The following is a 20004-nucleotide window of genomic DNA, read 5'->3' as shown; positions in this document are numbered from 1 at the left end:
TGGCGCGGTAGCATGAGAATTAGGGTTTGGCATAGATGATGTTAGTCCATGTTAAGGTTTCTGTCGTGGAACATGACCCATGTAAAAAAAAAGGGTACCCCGGTAATTCTTACGTAGGCATGCTGATTGATTCAATAAATGTGTTAATGGTCATAGTGACGTCATGTCAGATGTACAATTTTACGATTTTGACCCTAAGCTAAAAACCACCAAAAACAGAAGCAAAGATGATTTGATTCACTCGACTCAGTTCATGAACTTTTATAGCCACGGTTTGCAAACTGCATTCCTTAGTCTTTTTTTAAGTTTAAGTTCAGAAATCATCTTCAGATATATAACCTTCTCAAGTTCACAGACTAGGTTCGCGTACTTAAGTTACCGAGCATAGTTTACAAACTCCAGCAGAAATTCTCGGGTATGAGAACTTCGCTAGTTCGCGGACTTAGTTTCACGCAAGTAGTTTGTCAACTCCAACAGATTTCTCGGGTTTGAGAACTTCGGCAGTTCACGGACTGAGTTCGCGGACTTGGCTCACGCCATTCTTCCGGTTCTCTTGATCAACAAAGTTCGCTAACTTTGGTTCAACGAATAAGACTTATACATAAATGTGTTTCCACAACAATGCTTATGTCCACCATTGGTTATGTAATCTAAACTCTCATTTCAATCATTGAAACATTCTTAGAGGACGTTATATAGTTGTTACACCATTTCTCGTCAAAGCAATTTTCAAGATGATTGAAACATATCATAACTTTCGTCACATGGTAAAGATAAACTTGGTTAAAGCGAAAAGCTTACCAACTCATATTTCGAGATATAGATAGGCGAGGCATACTCGGCTCGAAATACCAAATGTGTATAATCAAAGTATATATGTAACATATGACTTCTTGTCTCAAAGAGTAAGAGATAGAGTAGATAGATTTTTGAGTGATAGATAAGTTCAAGTCTTCACATACCTTTTTTTCGAGAAGTTCCACCGGTTGCTTGAGTAGTTATTCTACTTGTATGATGAATCGCCATGAAGTCTTCGAGCTCAACTACACTTTCTATCCTAGTCCAAGACTTAGCTATAATAGACTAGAAATCAAGACTTATAGTTTATATCACGAACATTGACAAACATGCTTGAGATAGCAACACATGCGACTTCGACCGAGCAATGCTCTAACAATCTCCCCCTTTGTCAATTTTAGTGACAAAACTATCAATACATATGGAATATAAAAAAGATAAAGAAACTTTAGTATCTCCTATTCCACATGTCTAATCTTCAACATTCCTCGAAATCTTCGTCACTTCCAAGTACTCCAATGATCCCAAAGGTTGTAAGTTTAGCATCACCACTGTTGAAGATCCGTATCTATAACAATGAGAAAGCACCGGTCTCGATCATTGTTATACAGTGTCATAGTATTATTACACAGCGTCAAAGTTCAACTGTATCACAACTTCAACAATAATACTATGATGATATGTATCACCCCCCCTAGTCAATACTCCATCTCACATGGAAACCACTCCCCCTTACACAATGATCCGAAAACCATATGTATTTTTAGTGTGAACTACATATTTATTCTCCCCCTTTTGGTCAATAAAATTGGCAAAGGTACAAGAACGGGATCATAATGAAATTTCCGAGAGAGACATTTCATGACAAAAGGAAAAAAATACATACCAACTAATTTAGATGCAATCATAAAAGCCGAAGCTAAATGCATTCATTAAGGAGTTTAAACATACAAGATAACCCCTCTAAAATTCCACAGCCGCACACCCCTCAAGATATGACCATTAAGCACAAGTTCAAAAGAACTCTCCCCTATTTGATGTCATTCCCGAAAGAAAAACAAGAGCGACCTTAATTTTGAAGGAAAAGAATGATTTTTATATCCAAAAACTCAATCAAATTAATCACAAGTAAACCCATGATTAATTTAATTGGAATACGCAATCAAATTAACCACAAAAAGTGATCAATTCAATTGATTATGCTCAACATAAGATAACTTATGGAGACACGGAAAAACTCAACTAGATTAATTACAAGTGAACCCGTAATTAATCTAATCGGAATACACAACCAAACTAATCACAAAAGTAATCAATTTAATTGTCATTTGTTTTGCTCGACATAAGAAATCTTACGGAGCAATAACTAAATAACCAAACAAGATGATTAATTTAGTTCAATATGCTCGACATAACGTATCTCACGGAACATCAACTAAGATAACAAATCAACTTGGTTTTATAGTGCTCAACATAAGACACATTACAGAGCCTCACAGTAATACATAAAATATGGATCAGGGATGATCAATACTGCGGAATACACAAGGATTCATTCTATTTTCCACCACTATTTGCATAACGATATTAATAAACATAATCCTTGAAAACAAAATATTTTAACCTATCTTCCATCAAAGAATTGACAATATATGCTTAACTTTTGTATTTGTCATAAGTCCATTCATTTTTTTTATCAATACGTGAATACCGATCACGAACGACTTTACTTTTGACAAAGTATGGGACAAACATAGTTCATGGACGTAAACACCAATATCCCATAACACATTACAATATACCAAATCACAAATTAATACTGCAAAACATCATCCTCCAAACAATTTTAGAATTTAAACCAATAAACCTAAAAAAAACAAAACAAGAAGATGAAAAATAATAGCTATGTGTAGTCACAATCATTGCTATTCAAATTACTAGTTATTCTTCCAATTTAATCAACAAGAAGACATACTAGGCAACAATATGAACACGAATTACTCATCTTCTTCCTCATCGGAGATACTCCAAGATGCTTGAATTGCGTTCAAATCTTCCTTGAGCTCGGAAAACTTTGTTGCAACCAAAGACAATTATTCTTGGACACACTTCACCCTTGAATCAACCTTACACACACCTTTATGAATTTTTTGAAGAAGGCTCACGGTGGTGGGGTCACTGAAATCAAGAGAAGCGATTCTTTGTCGCTTGCAAGCATTTTCCCTTATGCGCCTGAAGGTACACGGACGAACTGGTTTGGGAACCCCAAGAGAGTTTCCAATTGAATCAAACCCACGGTCACGACAGATTTGACTAGTCAAGCAAGGGTAACCTAACGTCTTGGCGGGTGAAGTCATCAAAATCATTTGAAAGATAATGAAACCACAAATATCGAGACTTGGAATACCCGATTCAAGGAAATAGACCAATTCCGCAAACTCATGACTCCACCAAGAATTTTCAATTTTGGAGGGACAAATATTGGGGATACCAAGTTTTCCAAAAGCCAATAAAGCAATACTAAGATCATTAGTAGGGAACTTTCCTTGACCCCAAACAACCTTCTTTCCACGAAGTCCAATTGAGATATCATCATACAACGGACGTTCATGACTTGGTATAGGAATCCGTACGTTCCCCAAAGGTATTTTGGTAACCCTTGAAATTAATTCTCTATCAACAAGAAACCTTTATCTACCAATCATGGATTTGAATTCCATCTTGTTGTAATCAACAACATGAATGTTGGCATAGAAAAATCTTTGTGAGAGAATCAAATCCTTCACCAAGACCATCAAAAATATTTCCAAGCTTGAAATTTTTAAAGCAAGCCAAATCCTCTTCATGTCCACTAGAGAAATCCAATCTCTTTTCTAGAATGAACCCTTTTGAGGCAATCTTATCAAACACCCTATCACAAAACTCATTCACAAATCTAATTCTAGGAGAATTCAAGTTAGGGAAATTTGAGCTTTTTGAACACTTTTTTGAGCTTCTAGAATTCATCATAGATCTAGAAATAAGCAAGTATCAAGAGGAAAATACTTACTTGAAGTGAACCTTGAAAACCCTTCCTTTTGATTTCTCCAAAGAAGCTTTAACGGAGGAAAATAATAAAACCCTAGAGGTTCACGTACGCGGACTGTTTGAGAAGATGAAGACGTCCGCGAACTTCTTTTATATACCCTACATGGGCTTTGACCCGTGCACGAACCGTGACCCATTTGAGGAGTAGGATTTTTTAAAGGTACAGACAACAAAATAAGAAGTACCTACTGAAAAGCTCTTATCACAAAAACATAAGAAAGGAGAGATTAAAACAAAAATCAACCTGTTACTTGCCCCATTTCAAGTTATATACAAATGGGGTAGAGCCAATCCTGAAATCAGGTGTTGGAAACTGCATATAATTTCCACGCAATTTTTCTGGTTGATATTTGTACCCAGAGTCAGGAGTATAATCGTAATGATAATACTTAGAAACAAGTGGGTCCCTTTTCTTATGACAAAGAGATGACCTTTTCTGTCAAATGGTTTCTCTGCTCAATTCATATGGAATGTTTTTATCGGCTTCACATGAATCGGTGTTGAGAACAGTTTTTGCATTATTAGAAAATGATTTGACGGGCACAAAACTCTTGTCAGAACAATTCAAATTCTCTATGGAATTAAGTTTTTCTAAGAATTGCAAAACACTTTCAAACGCTCTAAACAACTCCTTGTCAATGGAACCTTTATGGTAGTATTCCTCAAAGAGATTAAGAGTAATTATTGTGAGAGTCCATACCCTTGAGCGTTGACCATGTTTTTTTCGACAATTCTTTTTATTCTTTTCCTTAGATCGTTTCTTCACATCTATATTTTCTGACATGCTAGATGGTATAGGATTATCACGTGCTTCCAAAGGAATGAAGTGTGATAATCTCTGAACAACCTTTAAGGAACTCTGGTGTGCGTTACAGATGCCACGAGCAAACCTCCCAAAAAGATTTCCCATAGGAATAGACTTTTGAGGATCGAACAAACACAAACTTATAAGGTTTGAGGTGTTTTCCTGCTCTGATACCAATTGAAAAAGCGCGGGTCTAACACCACCACCCAATATTTAGCTTAGCAATCTGTATGGAAAAACTTGAATATTCTTTTAAGAGAATCAACAAGACTCAATCAATTAAAAGTATATCAACGAGTTTATATCTCTCTTATTGATTTGATTTACTCAAGCAAGAATTGCGAATTCTAATCAAATACAAGGAATAACTTGAATGTCACCAAAGACAAATATCCAAGGATCAATCAATATCAATCAACAACCAAAGGTCGGATTTCCAATTGATTGATTCAAACGCACAACCTGTATTATTTAAATTATATAAACAAATATAACGCGGAAATAGAAATAACACAGACACCAGAAATTTTGTTAATGAGGAAACCGCAAATGCAAAAAAAATCCTGGACCTAGTCCAGATTGAACACACACTGTATTAAGCCGCTACAGACACTAGCCTACTCCAAGCTAACTTCGGACTAGACTGTAGTTGAACCCCAATCAGTCTCCCACTGATCCAAGGTACAGTTGTACTCCCTATGCCTATGATCCCAGCAGGATACTGCGCACTTGATTCCCTTAGATGATCACACCCACAACTAAGAGTTGCTACGACCCAACATCGCAGGCTTTGACAATAAAAAAATCTGTCTCACACAGACAAGTCTATCAACGGATCAATCTGTCTCCCACAGATAAACCTAAAAGGTTTTGTTTCGTCTTTTGATAATAATCAAGGTAAACAAGAACCAATTTCTAATCCGGTCTTATATTCCCGATGAACAGCCTAGAGTTATCAATCACCTCACAACAATCTTAATCGTATGGTAGCGAAACAAGATGTTGCGGAATCACAAACAATGAGACGAAGATGTTTGTGATTACTTTTTATATCTTGCCTATCGGAGATATCAATCTCAATCCAATCAATCTGATTGTACTCGTACGATAGAAAATGCAAGATCAGATCACACAACTACGATAAAAGTAGTATCGGTTTGGCTTCACAATCCCAATGAAGTCTTTAAGTCGTTAACCTGGTTTTAGAAGAAGAAAACCAAAGGTTAAAGGAGAACCGACTCTAGTATGCAAACTAGTATCACACGTGAGGTGTGGGGATTAGTTTTGCACATATTCTAGAGTTCCCCTTATATAGTCTTTCAAATCATGGTTTGCAATTAAGTTACCTTGGTAACAAAGCAATCAATATCCAACGTTAGATGAAAACCTGATTTAGATTCAAGCTAATATTTCTCAACTGTTAGATCGAAAACTTAGCTTGTTATACACACTTGACAATGCACGCTTCTAGGTTTGTTAACTGTACCCAAACGTATGCACTTGTTGGTTCAACAATAGTTAACTAAAAGGTTAGCCATATGAGCATTCCATATCAACCACGTTCTTCTTCACCATAAGTAGTTCAAATGACTTCAAATGAAATAGTTAGAGAGTTGTTCAATTGCAAGGAAATCTCATGTACTACACAAGACACAATTGAAGCAAAGATGATTTGATTCACTCGAATCGGTTCATGAAATTTTATAGCCACGGTTTGCAAACTGCATTCCTTAGTCTTTTTTTAAGTTTAAGTTCAGAAATCATCTTCAGATATATAACCTTCTCAAGTTCGCAGACTGGGTTCGCGGACTTAAGTTACCGGGCAAAGTTTACAAACTCCAGCAGAAATTCTCGGGTATGAGAACTCCGCCAGTTCGCGGACTGAGTTCGCGGACTTAGTTTCACGCAAGTAGTTTGTCAACTCCAGCAGAAATTCTCGGGTTTGAGAACTTCGGCAGTTCGCGGACTTGGCTCACGCCATTCTTTCAGTTCTCTTGATCAAAAAAGTTTGCAAACTTTGGTTCAAGGAATAGGACTTATACATAAATGTGTTTCCACAACAATGCTTTTGTCCACCATTCGTTATGTAATCTAAACTCTCATTTCAATCATTGAAACAATCTTAGAGTACGTTATACAGTTGTTACACCATTTCTGGTCAAAGAAATTTTCAAGATGATTGAAACATATCATGAATTTCGTCACATGATAAAGATAAACTTGGTTAAAGCGAAAAGCTTACCAACTCATATTTCGAGATATAGATAGGCGAGGTATACTCGTCTCAAAATACCAAATGTGTATAATTAAAGTCTATATATATAGCATACGACTTTTTGTCTCAAAGAGCAGGAGATAGAGTAGATAGACTTTTGAGTGATAGATAAGTTCAAGTCTTCATATACCTTTTTGCCGAGAAGTTCCACCGGTTCCTTGAGTAGTTCTTCTACTTGTATGATGAATCTTCATGAAGTCCTTGATCTCAACTACACTTTCTATCCTAGTCCGAGACTTAGCTATAATAGACTAGAAATCAAGACTTATAGTTTTGATCACTAACATTGACAAACATGCTTGAGATAGAAACGCATGCGAGTTCGACCGAGTAATGATATAACATCAATGACTTCATTACACATCACGGGCTAATTTATTTCCCCTTAAAAGGAGTAAGACTAGTGGTAGAGAAAATCCAACTATATGCAGGCTAGATAGGTTTTTGATTGCAACCGATTTTGAACAGAAATTTCCCATGATTACACAAACTTCTTTATCTAGGATGATTTCGGATCACTTGCCATTACTCCTTGATAACGCAGATTCTTCTTGGGGTCTTCTTCTATTCTGATTTTAAACCATGTGGTTCCTTGTCCTTGAATTTATTGAGAAAGTTAGATAATGTGGGAAGGTATCCCAAGCTCTACATTTTGGTTCAAGCTAGAAGCTCTTAAAAATATATTGAGCAAGTGGAACGGAGAAGAACTGGGTGATCTTAAATTAAAAAATAAAGCACTTCTTCATGATTGACTCGGTGGATAAATTTGAAGAAATACAAAGGGCTACTGTAGAACAAAGGTCAAGTAGGCAAAATTGAATTTGAAAAAGTCACACTGATGTTAGAGATATCCATCAAGCAATACTCAAGGGTGCAATGGTTAAAAGAATGGGATAAAAATACCTATTTCTTTCATGAAATTGATTCTTGTAGAAGGAGACTTAACGGAATCAAGCACCTAATGGCAGATGGAGAGCTTACTGATGATATGATAAAGATTAAGAATAATATTATTAATCACTTTGAGAATTTTTTCAAGGAAGACCTGATAAGTAGACCAGCTGTGGAAGATCCCAGTTTCACTAATATCTCTGAAGAAGAAGTTGCGGCAGCTGAAATGGACATTACAGGGGAAGAAGTGTGGGATATTGGGATGTTATAAATGGCATTGAAACTGTTAAATCCCCTGACCCTGATGGTTATGTGATCATTTTTTTTAAAAACGTTGGTATTTTCTTAAAGATGATATCATGGGAACCATAGCAGAGGTCAACTCTCAAGGTAAGGTCAACTCTCTTTATAATGCCACATTAATTCATTTCATTAATACCGAAAAAGAGCCATGTCGAAAGTTTGTTTGATCTCAGACCCATTAGCTTGCGTATTAGCATGTATAAGATCATTTCCAAAATTCTTGCTAGTGGACTACATGCTTTAATACCAAAAATCATTTTAGAATCTCAGTTTGAAGACATCGAAGGGAAGCAAATTAATGATAGTAAAAAATTAGGGGAAAACCAACGTGATTATTTACAAGATTGTCTTAGAGAAGGATTTTGATAGAATCACCTAAGGCTGCACATGTGCCGGGACGGTCCGGGTTTCTTATGGAACCGGTCCATGTACCTGGTATTGACCGGTACCATGTTTTGGCTACCTGTACCTGTACTCGTACCGGTACCTGTAATTGTACCGGTGATACATGTCCGATACCGAGTTTTTACCTTTTAAAAAAATAATTCCATAATATACAGAAACAATGAACAAAAACACAAAAAAAAAGATCAAGTTTTAATAATCAATTGATACAATCAACTCAAAATTGTTGTAATCTCGATCTCCTGCTTCTTCGAACACAAATATCATAACCCAATTCTTCAATTTTATCTCTAAGAACCCTAATTTCCATTTCTTACTCAAATCAACCCCAGTTCAATCACCACTGGCAGATTCAAACCAAAATACCCATCAAAATCTATCTTTCCATTTCTTTTTCCATGTTCTTCTCATCCTCTATCAGCAATTAAATTCCTCAATTTCCCTGTAGCAATACCACCATATCAATCCTGTCGAGCATCAAATCCATACAAATTCAAAACCTAATTTGAAATACCACTTATATAAACTTCACTAGCCGAAGAACAATCAAAACCCCTCTCAGTTTTTCAAAAACAACCACCAGAATTTCTCACCTCTTTAAAATCTCTCTATATCATCAGGATAATTTTTTTTAAGGAAACCAGAAACAATCAAAAAAAAACTTTAAGTAAGTCTGTAACAGGGATGAGAATAGTGATGATATATTAGGATTTTGGAGACTGAGAGATTAGTGATATTAATTAAAATACTGGTTACTGATGATGAAGGAGCTGAATATTTGAAACAAGAGGTGAGATGATATCGGTGTTGGAGAGGGTTTGTGGATTCATGGCGGTGGAGATGTCATCCATGGTTTCTCTGTAGAGACCGAAGAAGTGAAGAAGAACAAAGAAATTGAGAAGAATCGAGTGAAACGGCTAGGTCATTAGGAATATACAAGGTAAGTGGACGGTTAAGATTAATGTTCATCTTATAATCAATGGCTCAGACTAATACTGGGTATCATCAGTCCGGTGTGACCGGGAATAAGGCTAGAACCGATACCTGTCCCGGTCTATATCGGTTCCCATGTTTCATTTCCGGTCCCTATACCGGATACACCGGTTCCAGTTCTTTTTTTTTCCCGTTCTAGTCCAGTACACCGGGTTATTTGTCCAGCTTTAGAATCAACTGGTCATATCTTCAAATGATTCTGCAGAAGATTGGTTTGAAGAAGATTGGTTTGAAGAATAAATGGTGTAATTTGGTTAATTTTGGTTATTCCACTGTTACTTTTCCAGTTTTTATCAAAGGATCAAGTTTTGGATATTTTGGATGCTCTAGGGATGTTAGACAAGGAGATACACTCTTCCCTCTTCTATTAAATATTGCAATGGATGGTTTTGCTAGGTACTTGGACAAGCTCTCTTTAACGGTTTTCTGAGTGGTTTTTCTGTCAAAGTTGGTGGTCAAAGTATCTCACATCTTCATCATGTTGACGGTACAATATTATTTCTGAAATATGATTAGGATGAGCAACATTTGTGTTTAGTGCATTGAACTGCTTTGAAGTTGTTTCTGGTCTCAGGGTCAAGAATTCAAAAACAAGGCTAGTCAGTAGGAGATACTCCCTTACTGGATTCATGGGCAGCTCAACTAAGTTATTTGACTGACAAATTGCCAACTCTGTATTTAAGACTTCCACCTGGAGCTAAACTCTAATTCAAAGGCCATCTGGGATACTGTTTTGGAAATATTTGATTGTAAGCTTGCTACAGGGAGAGATCCAAGCCATCATAAGCATTATTCTCTATCTTATTAAGCATTATTTGCAAAAAAAAGGTAAAATTACCCTTATTAAGCATTTCTTCTCTAGCTTGTCATTATATTACTTCAGTACTTTTAAAGCACCGGTTTCAATCATTTTCTTGAAAAAATAATAAGGATTTTCTTTGGAACCATAATGGTGAAAGTAAAATAAAACATGTTGTGTACTCCAATCAACGGGGATCTGCTGTGTACTCCAATTGACAAGGGTGGACTGGATCTGAGAAACTTGCAACTCTTAATCAACCAATGTTAGCTAAGTGGAATTGGAGATTTGATATTGAAAAAGACTCACTTTGGTATTCTATTATAGTGGAAAAATATAGTCCATCCGATTCTTGTGGGTACCTAAGAGCAAGTTTTATGGTGGAATCCATCCATCTTTCATCTTCCACGCCATCTCAGCACTTGGAACTATGGATGGAAGCGCAAGTGTAATGGTGGAATAGTAGAAACGCTATTCTTAATGGAGCTAAAAAAACGCAATTAAGAATGGAGCTAAAAAAACCCAATTAAGAATAAAGCTTTTTTTTTTCAGCCGTTAGATTTCAACAACTCATTTTAAATCTACGGATAAAAAAAAACGCAATTCTTAATTGCGTTTTTTTAGCTCCATTCTTAATTGCGTTTAACACTATTCTTATTGGCGTTCAGATGGATTCCACGAAACCGTGGAACCTTGCTTGGATTTTCCGTGGGAGACCCCAACTTGGAAGCCCACTAGACTTGACATTCCATGGTTTTTCCACAGTTGGAATAGTTTGGATTCCACCATAAGACTTGCTCTAACAAAGTCAAAAGCTCTTATGGCTTTTAGTGCTCGAAAGTAATTGCTAAGCAAGCTGACATGTGATAGGATCCGGAGATACATATTTATATAAACCGCAATCGCACGGTGTCTATCTAGTAGACAGAGGAAAGTACGGGTCGAACCCACGGAGAGCAGTGGAAATACGTAATCAATATCTCTAATAAGCTAACGAGAAATAATGTTTTTGGATTTTAGGAAATGCGGATGAGATAATAAAATAAATAAAAAGAACTTAAATGCAATGAGAAAGGGAGACAGTAACCAGGATCTAAGGTATCCACCATTATTTCAATTTGGTACTGAAAAGAATTCATAGTCTGAAATATGCATCTACATCTTTGTTCTATTGTAACACCTATTATCGGTACATTTTCTCTAATATGACTTGCATCTCCTAAGTATAACCCATCAAAGTTTTCCAAGCATGACCTATCAAATTATAATGGCAAGTAAATTATTGAAACTATATATTTATAGATTTGTGATTATTATTTTGCGTCGTTTAAGCATAACCCATCAAATGATTTAATCTAAACATGGATTATCAAATACTATAACAAATAAAATTGCAAAACCAGATATTTATGCACTTAGGCTATTGTCTCGTACAAAGCCGATGAAGCAACAATGATTATTCAACATCAAATCAATAGAGCATAAGTATAAAATTATTTGAATTAATTCATAATTACCTAAAATCAAATATTATCAATTTAATCATGGTCTATTGCTAAAAATGGTTTCAACAAAAGAACCCTAGCTACAAAATTCTAGCTAGACATGGATTTCTCAAAAGCCATAAACAAGTCTCAAAGAAAATCACTCAAATGAAAACGGAATTGAGATAATGGAACTTCAAACCGTCTTCTTCTTTATGGCTCTGCAGTCGGCCGTCTTCCTGCTCTCCTCCTCGTTTCCTGGTTTTGGCTTGTAGCCGCAACCCCCTAAAACTGCACTACCTTCTTCTCTGTACTTCTAGGGATATGTATAGTGAAAAATACAGTTACACCCATTTTTCAGATTTCTCCCACTGTGAAACCCACCGACAAAAAACTTCAGGCGCGCACCCATTTCCTCGGTGAAAATTTCTTCCACACCCAGAATTTCTAAAGTTGTTTGTTCGCTTATTCTTCCTCGTTTTTCTTTCATTACTCCTCTTATTCTTCTTTCCTAATATTATTTTTTTTGGATTCCAAATTAATCAGAGAAGAAATGGGTTTTGGTATGGTAATCGAATTGAGAAATTGGAGTTCAAGAAGGAATCTGAGAAGGGGATCTGAACCGAGAAAAGTTTTGACTCGCATATGAGATGGGCTTCTGGTGGTTTCTGCTATTATGAAGAAATGGAAGAATTAAACAGGGTTTTGATTGCTGGAAATACATGGAATTGTAGCTGTTACGGAGGAGAAAGTGAAGCCAAGAATGAATGGCTTGAGAAATCAGAAATTAGGGATTTAGAATTTAAACCTATGAAGAGACAAGGCAGTTGCTAAACCAGCAATTCCATCACCAACAATGACTATATCTTGCTTTTCAGTTTCGCCCACACTTGTTGATGAAGAATAAATGGGTTTTAGTCTGTCTCTGAACAACGAATTTCTTTTTGTTTTTGAATGAGGGAAATTTGATGAAGACGAGAAGAGATAACATGAGAAGATAGTGATAGCCATTGTTAATGATAAAAAATTCAGTAGTGCATGTGATAATTGAAGCCTTTGTTTTTTATTTTGTGATGGACAAAGGAAAAATCAGTGGTGGAGAAAGAAATGGTGTTCACTTTCTACATAGAGAATTAGGAGTATGAATTTTGCCGGCTGCAAAAAATGTAAGTTAACCAAGATGATTTTATTCAATCACCCCAATTATTCTCTTGGATTGTAAAACCGAGAGGCTAGAAGATGGACATGTAACTCTGCTCATTGCTATGTGGATGTAGTGGTAGTGGTTTACAATCCGAGAGGCTAGAAGATGGACATGTAACTCTTCTCATTGCTATGTGGATGTAGTGGTAGTGGTTGTTTGAAGTTGTGAACCACATACATTTTAATGCTAACTGAGTACTAGTAATGCCTATTTATAGATAGAACATGGATACTAGAGATGATCCATATGGAAAAAATGCCCTTCGCTAATCGACAGATCTCAGGACGCCATATCTCTCTTGTGCACATGAGCGTTGTTGGGACAACGACATATCGACATTATTTTTCAAGTTGCTGCATTTATAAAAATGGATGCATAACCTATTATGTATCTATAAAATTTGTTGCGTAACTTGTTATGCAGTCCAGAAAACGGTTGCATAACACGTTATGCAACAACTTTTTTGTCACTATTAAAACCAACAAAAACAAAGACTGCATAACTTGTCATGCACCTACAATAATATCTGCATAACATGTTATGCAGTCGCGAAAATAGATGCTTATGCATCCAAAAATACGGCTGCATAATGCATTATGCATCGAGAAATTTGTTGCACAATCTTTTATGCATCGAGAAAATAGATGCATAATGCATCTATTTTTTATGTACGCACTAATGCAATGGTTACATAACTTGTTATATAGATGCATAACTTTGTTATGCAGATGCATAATTTGTTATGCAGTGGAGAAAATGGTTGCATAATTCGTTATACGTCTGCAGAATGTGTTATGCATCTTTTTTGGTGGCTGCATAATAGTTATGTATCAAGTTTTCGAAAAATTTTCCTAAAATGATGATCACTTCCGATTTTTTCGTGAAAAACAAAAATTTGATATTCTTGTTTGTACTCGTTGTGTAGCTCTCTTAAAAAGATTTCCAACGATATAAAATTTGTAAAATTCCAAGGCGCGGATTTTTAGATATGTTATATCCAAGTTGTGTTGCCAATTTTACCCCTGATGCATAACCCGTCATGCGGATGCATAATCCGTCATGCGGATGCATAATCCGTCATGCAGACATTTTTAATAATTTCATATAGTTATAGGTGTCACGGAAATAATTATGGGTGTCACGGTACCTAAAATTAATTGTGGGCCTGACAATGAGAATATTATTTTTTTTGGGCCTACCCCTAAGTTTCCCATATGTATATCCCGCTGCGAAAAGATTAACTGAGACTCAGCAGAAGTGCCAAGGCCCAGCCCATTTCGGTCCATTACTAGCTTCAATTTCCAAACACATGAACAACTCCCTGAGCTCCAATTTAAATCCAACCAGCTCCTTCCAAAACTCGTGAACCACCGGCAAAGCCTAGTACGAGCACAGACCATGCCAAATTCAGGTCACAGAAATAGCCTCTATGAGTCTGTCTGTCCATCTACTCACCGTTCAATGAAAATTTCACCACCAGCTGGACAGCTCCATCGATTTCAGTTCGAGTAGAAGATCGATGCCATCTCCAGATTTCTCTCCATCTTCTTTCATGTATACAGCCAACACAACCACCACAAACAGGCACCAACAAGTAGTCGTTGCTGCAGACTCATCACGAGTCTCCACCAGTACCAACATCTCGTACTTCGACTGAGCACAAAAGATACATAGATTCCTCCCAAACTCCAGACTCAAGCCACGGCACTAGCATCTTAAGTGTTTGATGCCTTGTAAAAACGCTCCTTTGATCCCATTCTCAGGACACACGAAAACTAGCGCCAACAGTCGATTTCCATACAAACTCCAATATCGTTCCGACCACAAACCCATCTGCTTTGCAGTCGTAAAGCAGTAGCAGCAACTCTAGCTCCCTCGACTGTTCTGTATCATGAAGGTTGCAGTTTTCTTGCTGACATTTCGAACTCCACGGCTAATGGGTTATACCCAATTCAATCCACCACCAGCATCTTCTATCGTTCGCATTAAGAAGCCCACGGCAATTGCATTAGTTCTCAGCTCCATATACAGCCACTGAACCCACGACAAACCAATTCGAGAGAATAACAACCAGTTCCATGCAATTATACATGCAGTCTTCAAACAACCAACTTCACTGCTCAAGAGCCGGTGCATCTGACTGAGAGAAGAAAACGACTTAATCTGGTAAAGAACAGAATATGCTATTATGCTTTCCAAGATATGTGGTTATGAGAAAGCCACGTCCCACTTCTTCCTCTCATTTGCCTTTAATTCCGCACACAGCACTTCAGGTGATAAAAAGATGTGAAAGACACGTCCCACTTCTTCCTCTCATTTGCCACGTCCCACTTCTTCCTACAAGAGATGCTTTACATCTAAGTAGTACATACTCCAATGGTCCAAGTGTCACTCATGTGTTGATTGTCTTTTTGGTGCACAGTACTTTATGTTCCAACGGTTTTCATATGCGGACTTTTGCTGCCATAAAATTGTAGTGACATAGGCCCCATGGAATCAGCCATCCAGCCCCGTGCCTAGGTGCCGAAAGTCGCAAACGCTAGTGCAGCTCAGTTAAATTTCCCATTTAGCCATTTATCCGTCCAACGATCGATTTTACTAGTATTTTTTACAAAAGCACTAAAATAGTATTGTTAGCCAAAATACCAAGTCCTAACTAATATAAATATGAGTATAAAACATCGTACTTGCATGCTTATCAACATGGTTTCCAAATTTTCATCTCTGGTAGTTCAAATGGTGACTTAATCTCGTTCTGGTATGGTGTTTGGAGTGGAAATCAAGTTCTTAGTTCGGTATTCCCCTCTCTTTACAAGCTCAGTAGAAATAAAAGAGGTTCAATTTTATCTCATATCGTATATTATGAGAAAATATTGGCAGCTGGAACTTTCGTTTTAAAAGTCCCGTTTCTGACAATGAGGCTGGGGTAGTTGATATCTTTTTGGACTTTATTGGTTCCGAACCCCCTGTACCGTGTATTGCTAGTGACATAAGGAGATGTGAATTATCCAGTACAGATACTTTTTCTACTAGTACTTTATATTGCACCTTGCATCAAGCACCAGATTACCACTATTTCCTCATAAAGCCATATGGAATAATAAAGTTCCCACTAAAATAATTTTTTTCATTTAAAGTGCTGACGATGATTGAATTGTTACAATTGATAAATTAATTGATTGTGGTTACCATCATGTAAATAAGTGTTCACTATGTGGCAATGCCAAGGAAACTGTCAAATATTTGTTCTTCGAATAATCTATATCAAAAAGAGTTCGGGCTGCACTTTCTTCCCACCCATGGCGTTATTGGTTTTTGGCCTTCGACCATACTTAACCTAATGCACCCATGGCGTTATTGGTTTTTGGACTTCGACCATACTTAACCTAATGCAATATTGGTGCTTCTATAAAGCTCCTCAAGATGATAAAAAAAAGTTTGCTCATTAATTCCGGCAGTGGCTCTTTGGATTATCTGGAATGAAAGGAATGATAGAATGTTTAAAGAAAGATCAAAGAACTTGGAGCAACTCTGTCAAAATGCTAGAGTTTTACTACTCTCATGGGCATCACTTTTTAAATCTAGTATAAGAGAAAATTCAACCAATATACTATTTAACTGGAATGTAATCTTTCTTTAGTCTATTTTTGTTTTTTTTCTTTTATTTGCTTCCTACTCCTTGTACGTAGCAAGTCTGTACATTCTCCCTCTTTTAATAAAATCTTCTTTTTTATCAAAAAAATAAAAATAAAAAATCAATAGTTTGACGAACAGATAATTGAAGAATGATGTGTTAAACAATAGTTGGTAATAAACATTGACAAGAAGTGTTATTGTTTAATGTATCATCACTTGGAATTTAAAAGGTTGACGTAATCAGAAAGGTAAAACGATCTGTTATAGAAAGTGTTTCAGGCTAATTTCATCCCAGTTAGTATAATCTTGAATAACCAATAAAATTTCAATTATGTTCTTTAAGTTAATGTTCCAATGATGATAAATAAGAAGCATCAAGATCCGTAAGTATTTGATCAGAAACTTAATATGTGATAATCAAAGCAGAAATAAGAAGGATTGAAAATACCGCGAGATGCACGACTACCGATGATCAAGACATAATATGTTTTATGGCATAAAAAACTGGTAACTCCGTCATGTGTATGGATCTAATCATAAAAATTGTTTATTGAGTTTTTTCAGTACTGCTCGGCTCATAAACCTTTAAGAACCGATATAGGTACCGCTGATCTATTGGTTATGACTTTCATTCTCGTTATCTAATCCATTGAACTCGGTTCCCTCGCTTCCGGTTAGGTTCTTAGTTCCGATCGGTTCTTGCGGAGCCCTAGGCGGGCTGGATGAAGGTGGATTAACGGATCTAAAACTATCAATTTAAAAAATAATAACCTAGTAATAATAAATGATAAAATCCAATATATTAATTGTATGTAGTAACATAAAAGTTTACATATTGAACAACACCTAAGTTGCTTTAAATGCAATCTACGAATTGCACAACCCGGGTATCTCGCCACATTGAGGTGATTCAAAGAACATCCAAATCTCATTTCAAAACAAATATAGGAATAATATTAATAACAAGAAAAATTTAACAAAACCTAAACTTTTAAAATCAATTATTCAAAAAATACTTCGATTGTTTAGTTAAAATTTCATAATCTGAAAATTAATAAGTTTAAAGAATTGTGACAACAAAGATAAACTTAATTTACCCGTTGCTAACAGTGACTCTTGACATCCGCGGATGGGAGGGCGTGCCGTGGATTTCGAGTGTCTCATCCGCGTTTAATCCATACAAATGAGACGATTGATCTCATAATTTATTAATGTCAATTCCGGTAAGGGATGAGTCGGATATTCACTAATCAAAATGCGGATTGGATAGGATGAAATTTAGTTTTTTTTCAAATTAGGGTCCGTTAGGTTTTCTAGAGATATTCAATTGTCGTGATTTTCCAAAAATTTTAAGTCTGAAGTTAAGTTTTATGATAATTTTTAATGACAAATTCCACCTTAGTAAAGGAGACAAAATGACCATGAACTAACAAACATGTCATCCTCAAATGCCAATTTAAAGCCCATGTCCTTGACAATTGTTTTATGATTTAGAAATGCTTTCGAGTGTGGTCAGTTTATTCTGTCACTAACAAATGTATTCGGGGTACTGCCACGTCCTTAGGCCAATGTGAGTCTCTCTTAGTCTTTCTTACTTTGCGATGCAACAAATGCAATGGAGACCTATCATGCATGTGCATGTACCTACATTTACAGATGCGCCCCAGAGCTCATACGTAGGCATCATCTTAACGTTTTTGTGGAGTTATGTCGAAGTGAGTTAGTAATGTAGGAGTGAAATATCGCACATGTTAGTAAGCATGCAAAGTAAAGACTATATAACTTAAACGAGGGAGATCGCACACAACAAGGTTGAGATGACGCACCGGATGATGTCAGCAAAGTCACGAGTAAAGTGTGAAGATCCATGCGAAATATAGTCTGTGTGAGAACGAGTGATTGTATATGAGAAAGTGTATCGCATAGAGATTCCAAAAATAAAGGTTCTCTTAGCTGTCATCCACTATGTAAGATCTTATATAAAGAGGAGAGGTTATTACTTGTGAGGGGATTCTTTTAGTGAGTGTTAGATAAGAAATCAGGAGAGAGAAAGTAAATCTAGGAGCAAGTAAGATTGTTGTAATACTTGTATCCATCTTGTAAACCTACTTAAGTCTTGATAATCAATGAAGAGTTTAATGATGATTACTTAATATTGATTATAGTTATAGTGGAATGTGGTTGTGAGGAAACTTGCAACTACATTTTTTGCGCTAGAAACAGGGAGGATGATAAATCCTGTTAGAAAGTTTACAAAATCTTGAAAAACAAGATAGATCTGAAAATTTAAGAAAAACTAAGAAAGAACAATAAAGAATCTACGGAAAAAGCAAGAATCGTAACAATACAAAGAAGAGGTAGAGATATGCAGTGTAATTCTATAACCAAAGAATCAATCTCTGATGCGGATTTTCAAGCGGGAATAACTGGAAGGATTCATAAGCGAAACCACGAAGGAAAGAAGGTGGAAACGGTAGAAAAGAAGTCTCCATTAAAAGAATGGGAAAAAGTGGAGATTACATTTGCAGCAGATGAAATTCCATAAGAAAATATAAACCAAATAAATCCAATTGTAATCACAGTTACAGCTGAACGAGGAAAAAATATTGCGATCAAAAAGAAATCAGAGGAATGGATGATCGATATAACGCTAATAGATACAGGAAGCGGAGTTGATATCTTATTTTATCGCAGATTCAAAGCAATGGGATACGAAGATGCAGAGATGACACGTCCAACTTATAATATACATGGATTCAATAAAGCAGTCACAAAACCAAAAGGGGAAATTGTGATGCGAATATTACTGGGAGAAATAGAAACAAAGATAACACTATGTGTGATTGATATAGAATCATCATACAACATGTTATTGGAAAGGCCATGGGTGCATGAGATAAAGGCTGTAGCATCAACATTGCATCAATGCATCAGATTCCCAATTCCAAGTGGTATAGGTGAAATTAAAGGAATTTTATGAGTGCGAAGATCTGCAATCGCACAGATGTACGAAATTATGAAGGAAGAGCAAAAAAGCGAAAAGAACGATGGAGAAAATAAAAAGAACTAAAAAGGGAGGATGAGCTTCGGACATATATGATCAGAGCGAAGGAGGGAAAAGGAATACCAAGTGAAGTACCAGCGAAGGAAGGTGAACAGATTAAAGAAATTAAAGGACAAACACCAATGGGAGAACCAAAAGCAAACTTTACTGCAGTTGAACCAACAAAAGAGATAAACGTTGGATCCGAAGACAAGCCAAAGATATTAAGAATAGGAACTAAAATGGATAAAGAAGAAGAAGAAAAAACGATAAATATCTTG

Source organism: Papaver somniferum, chromosome 7 (genome assembly GCF_003573695.1).
Source record: "Papaver somniferum cultivar HN1 chromosome 7, ASM357369v1, whole genome shotgun sequence".
Taxonomy (NCBI): Eukaryota; Viridiplantae; Streptophyta; class Magnoliopsida; order Ranunculales; family Papaveraceae; genus Papaver; species Papaver somniferum.
This window is presented reverse-complemented; position numbering follows the sequence as displayed.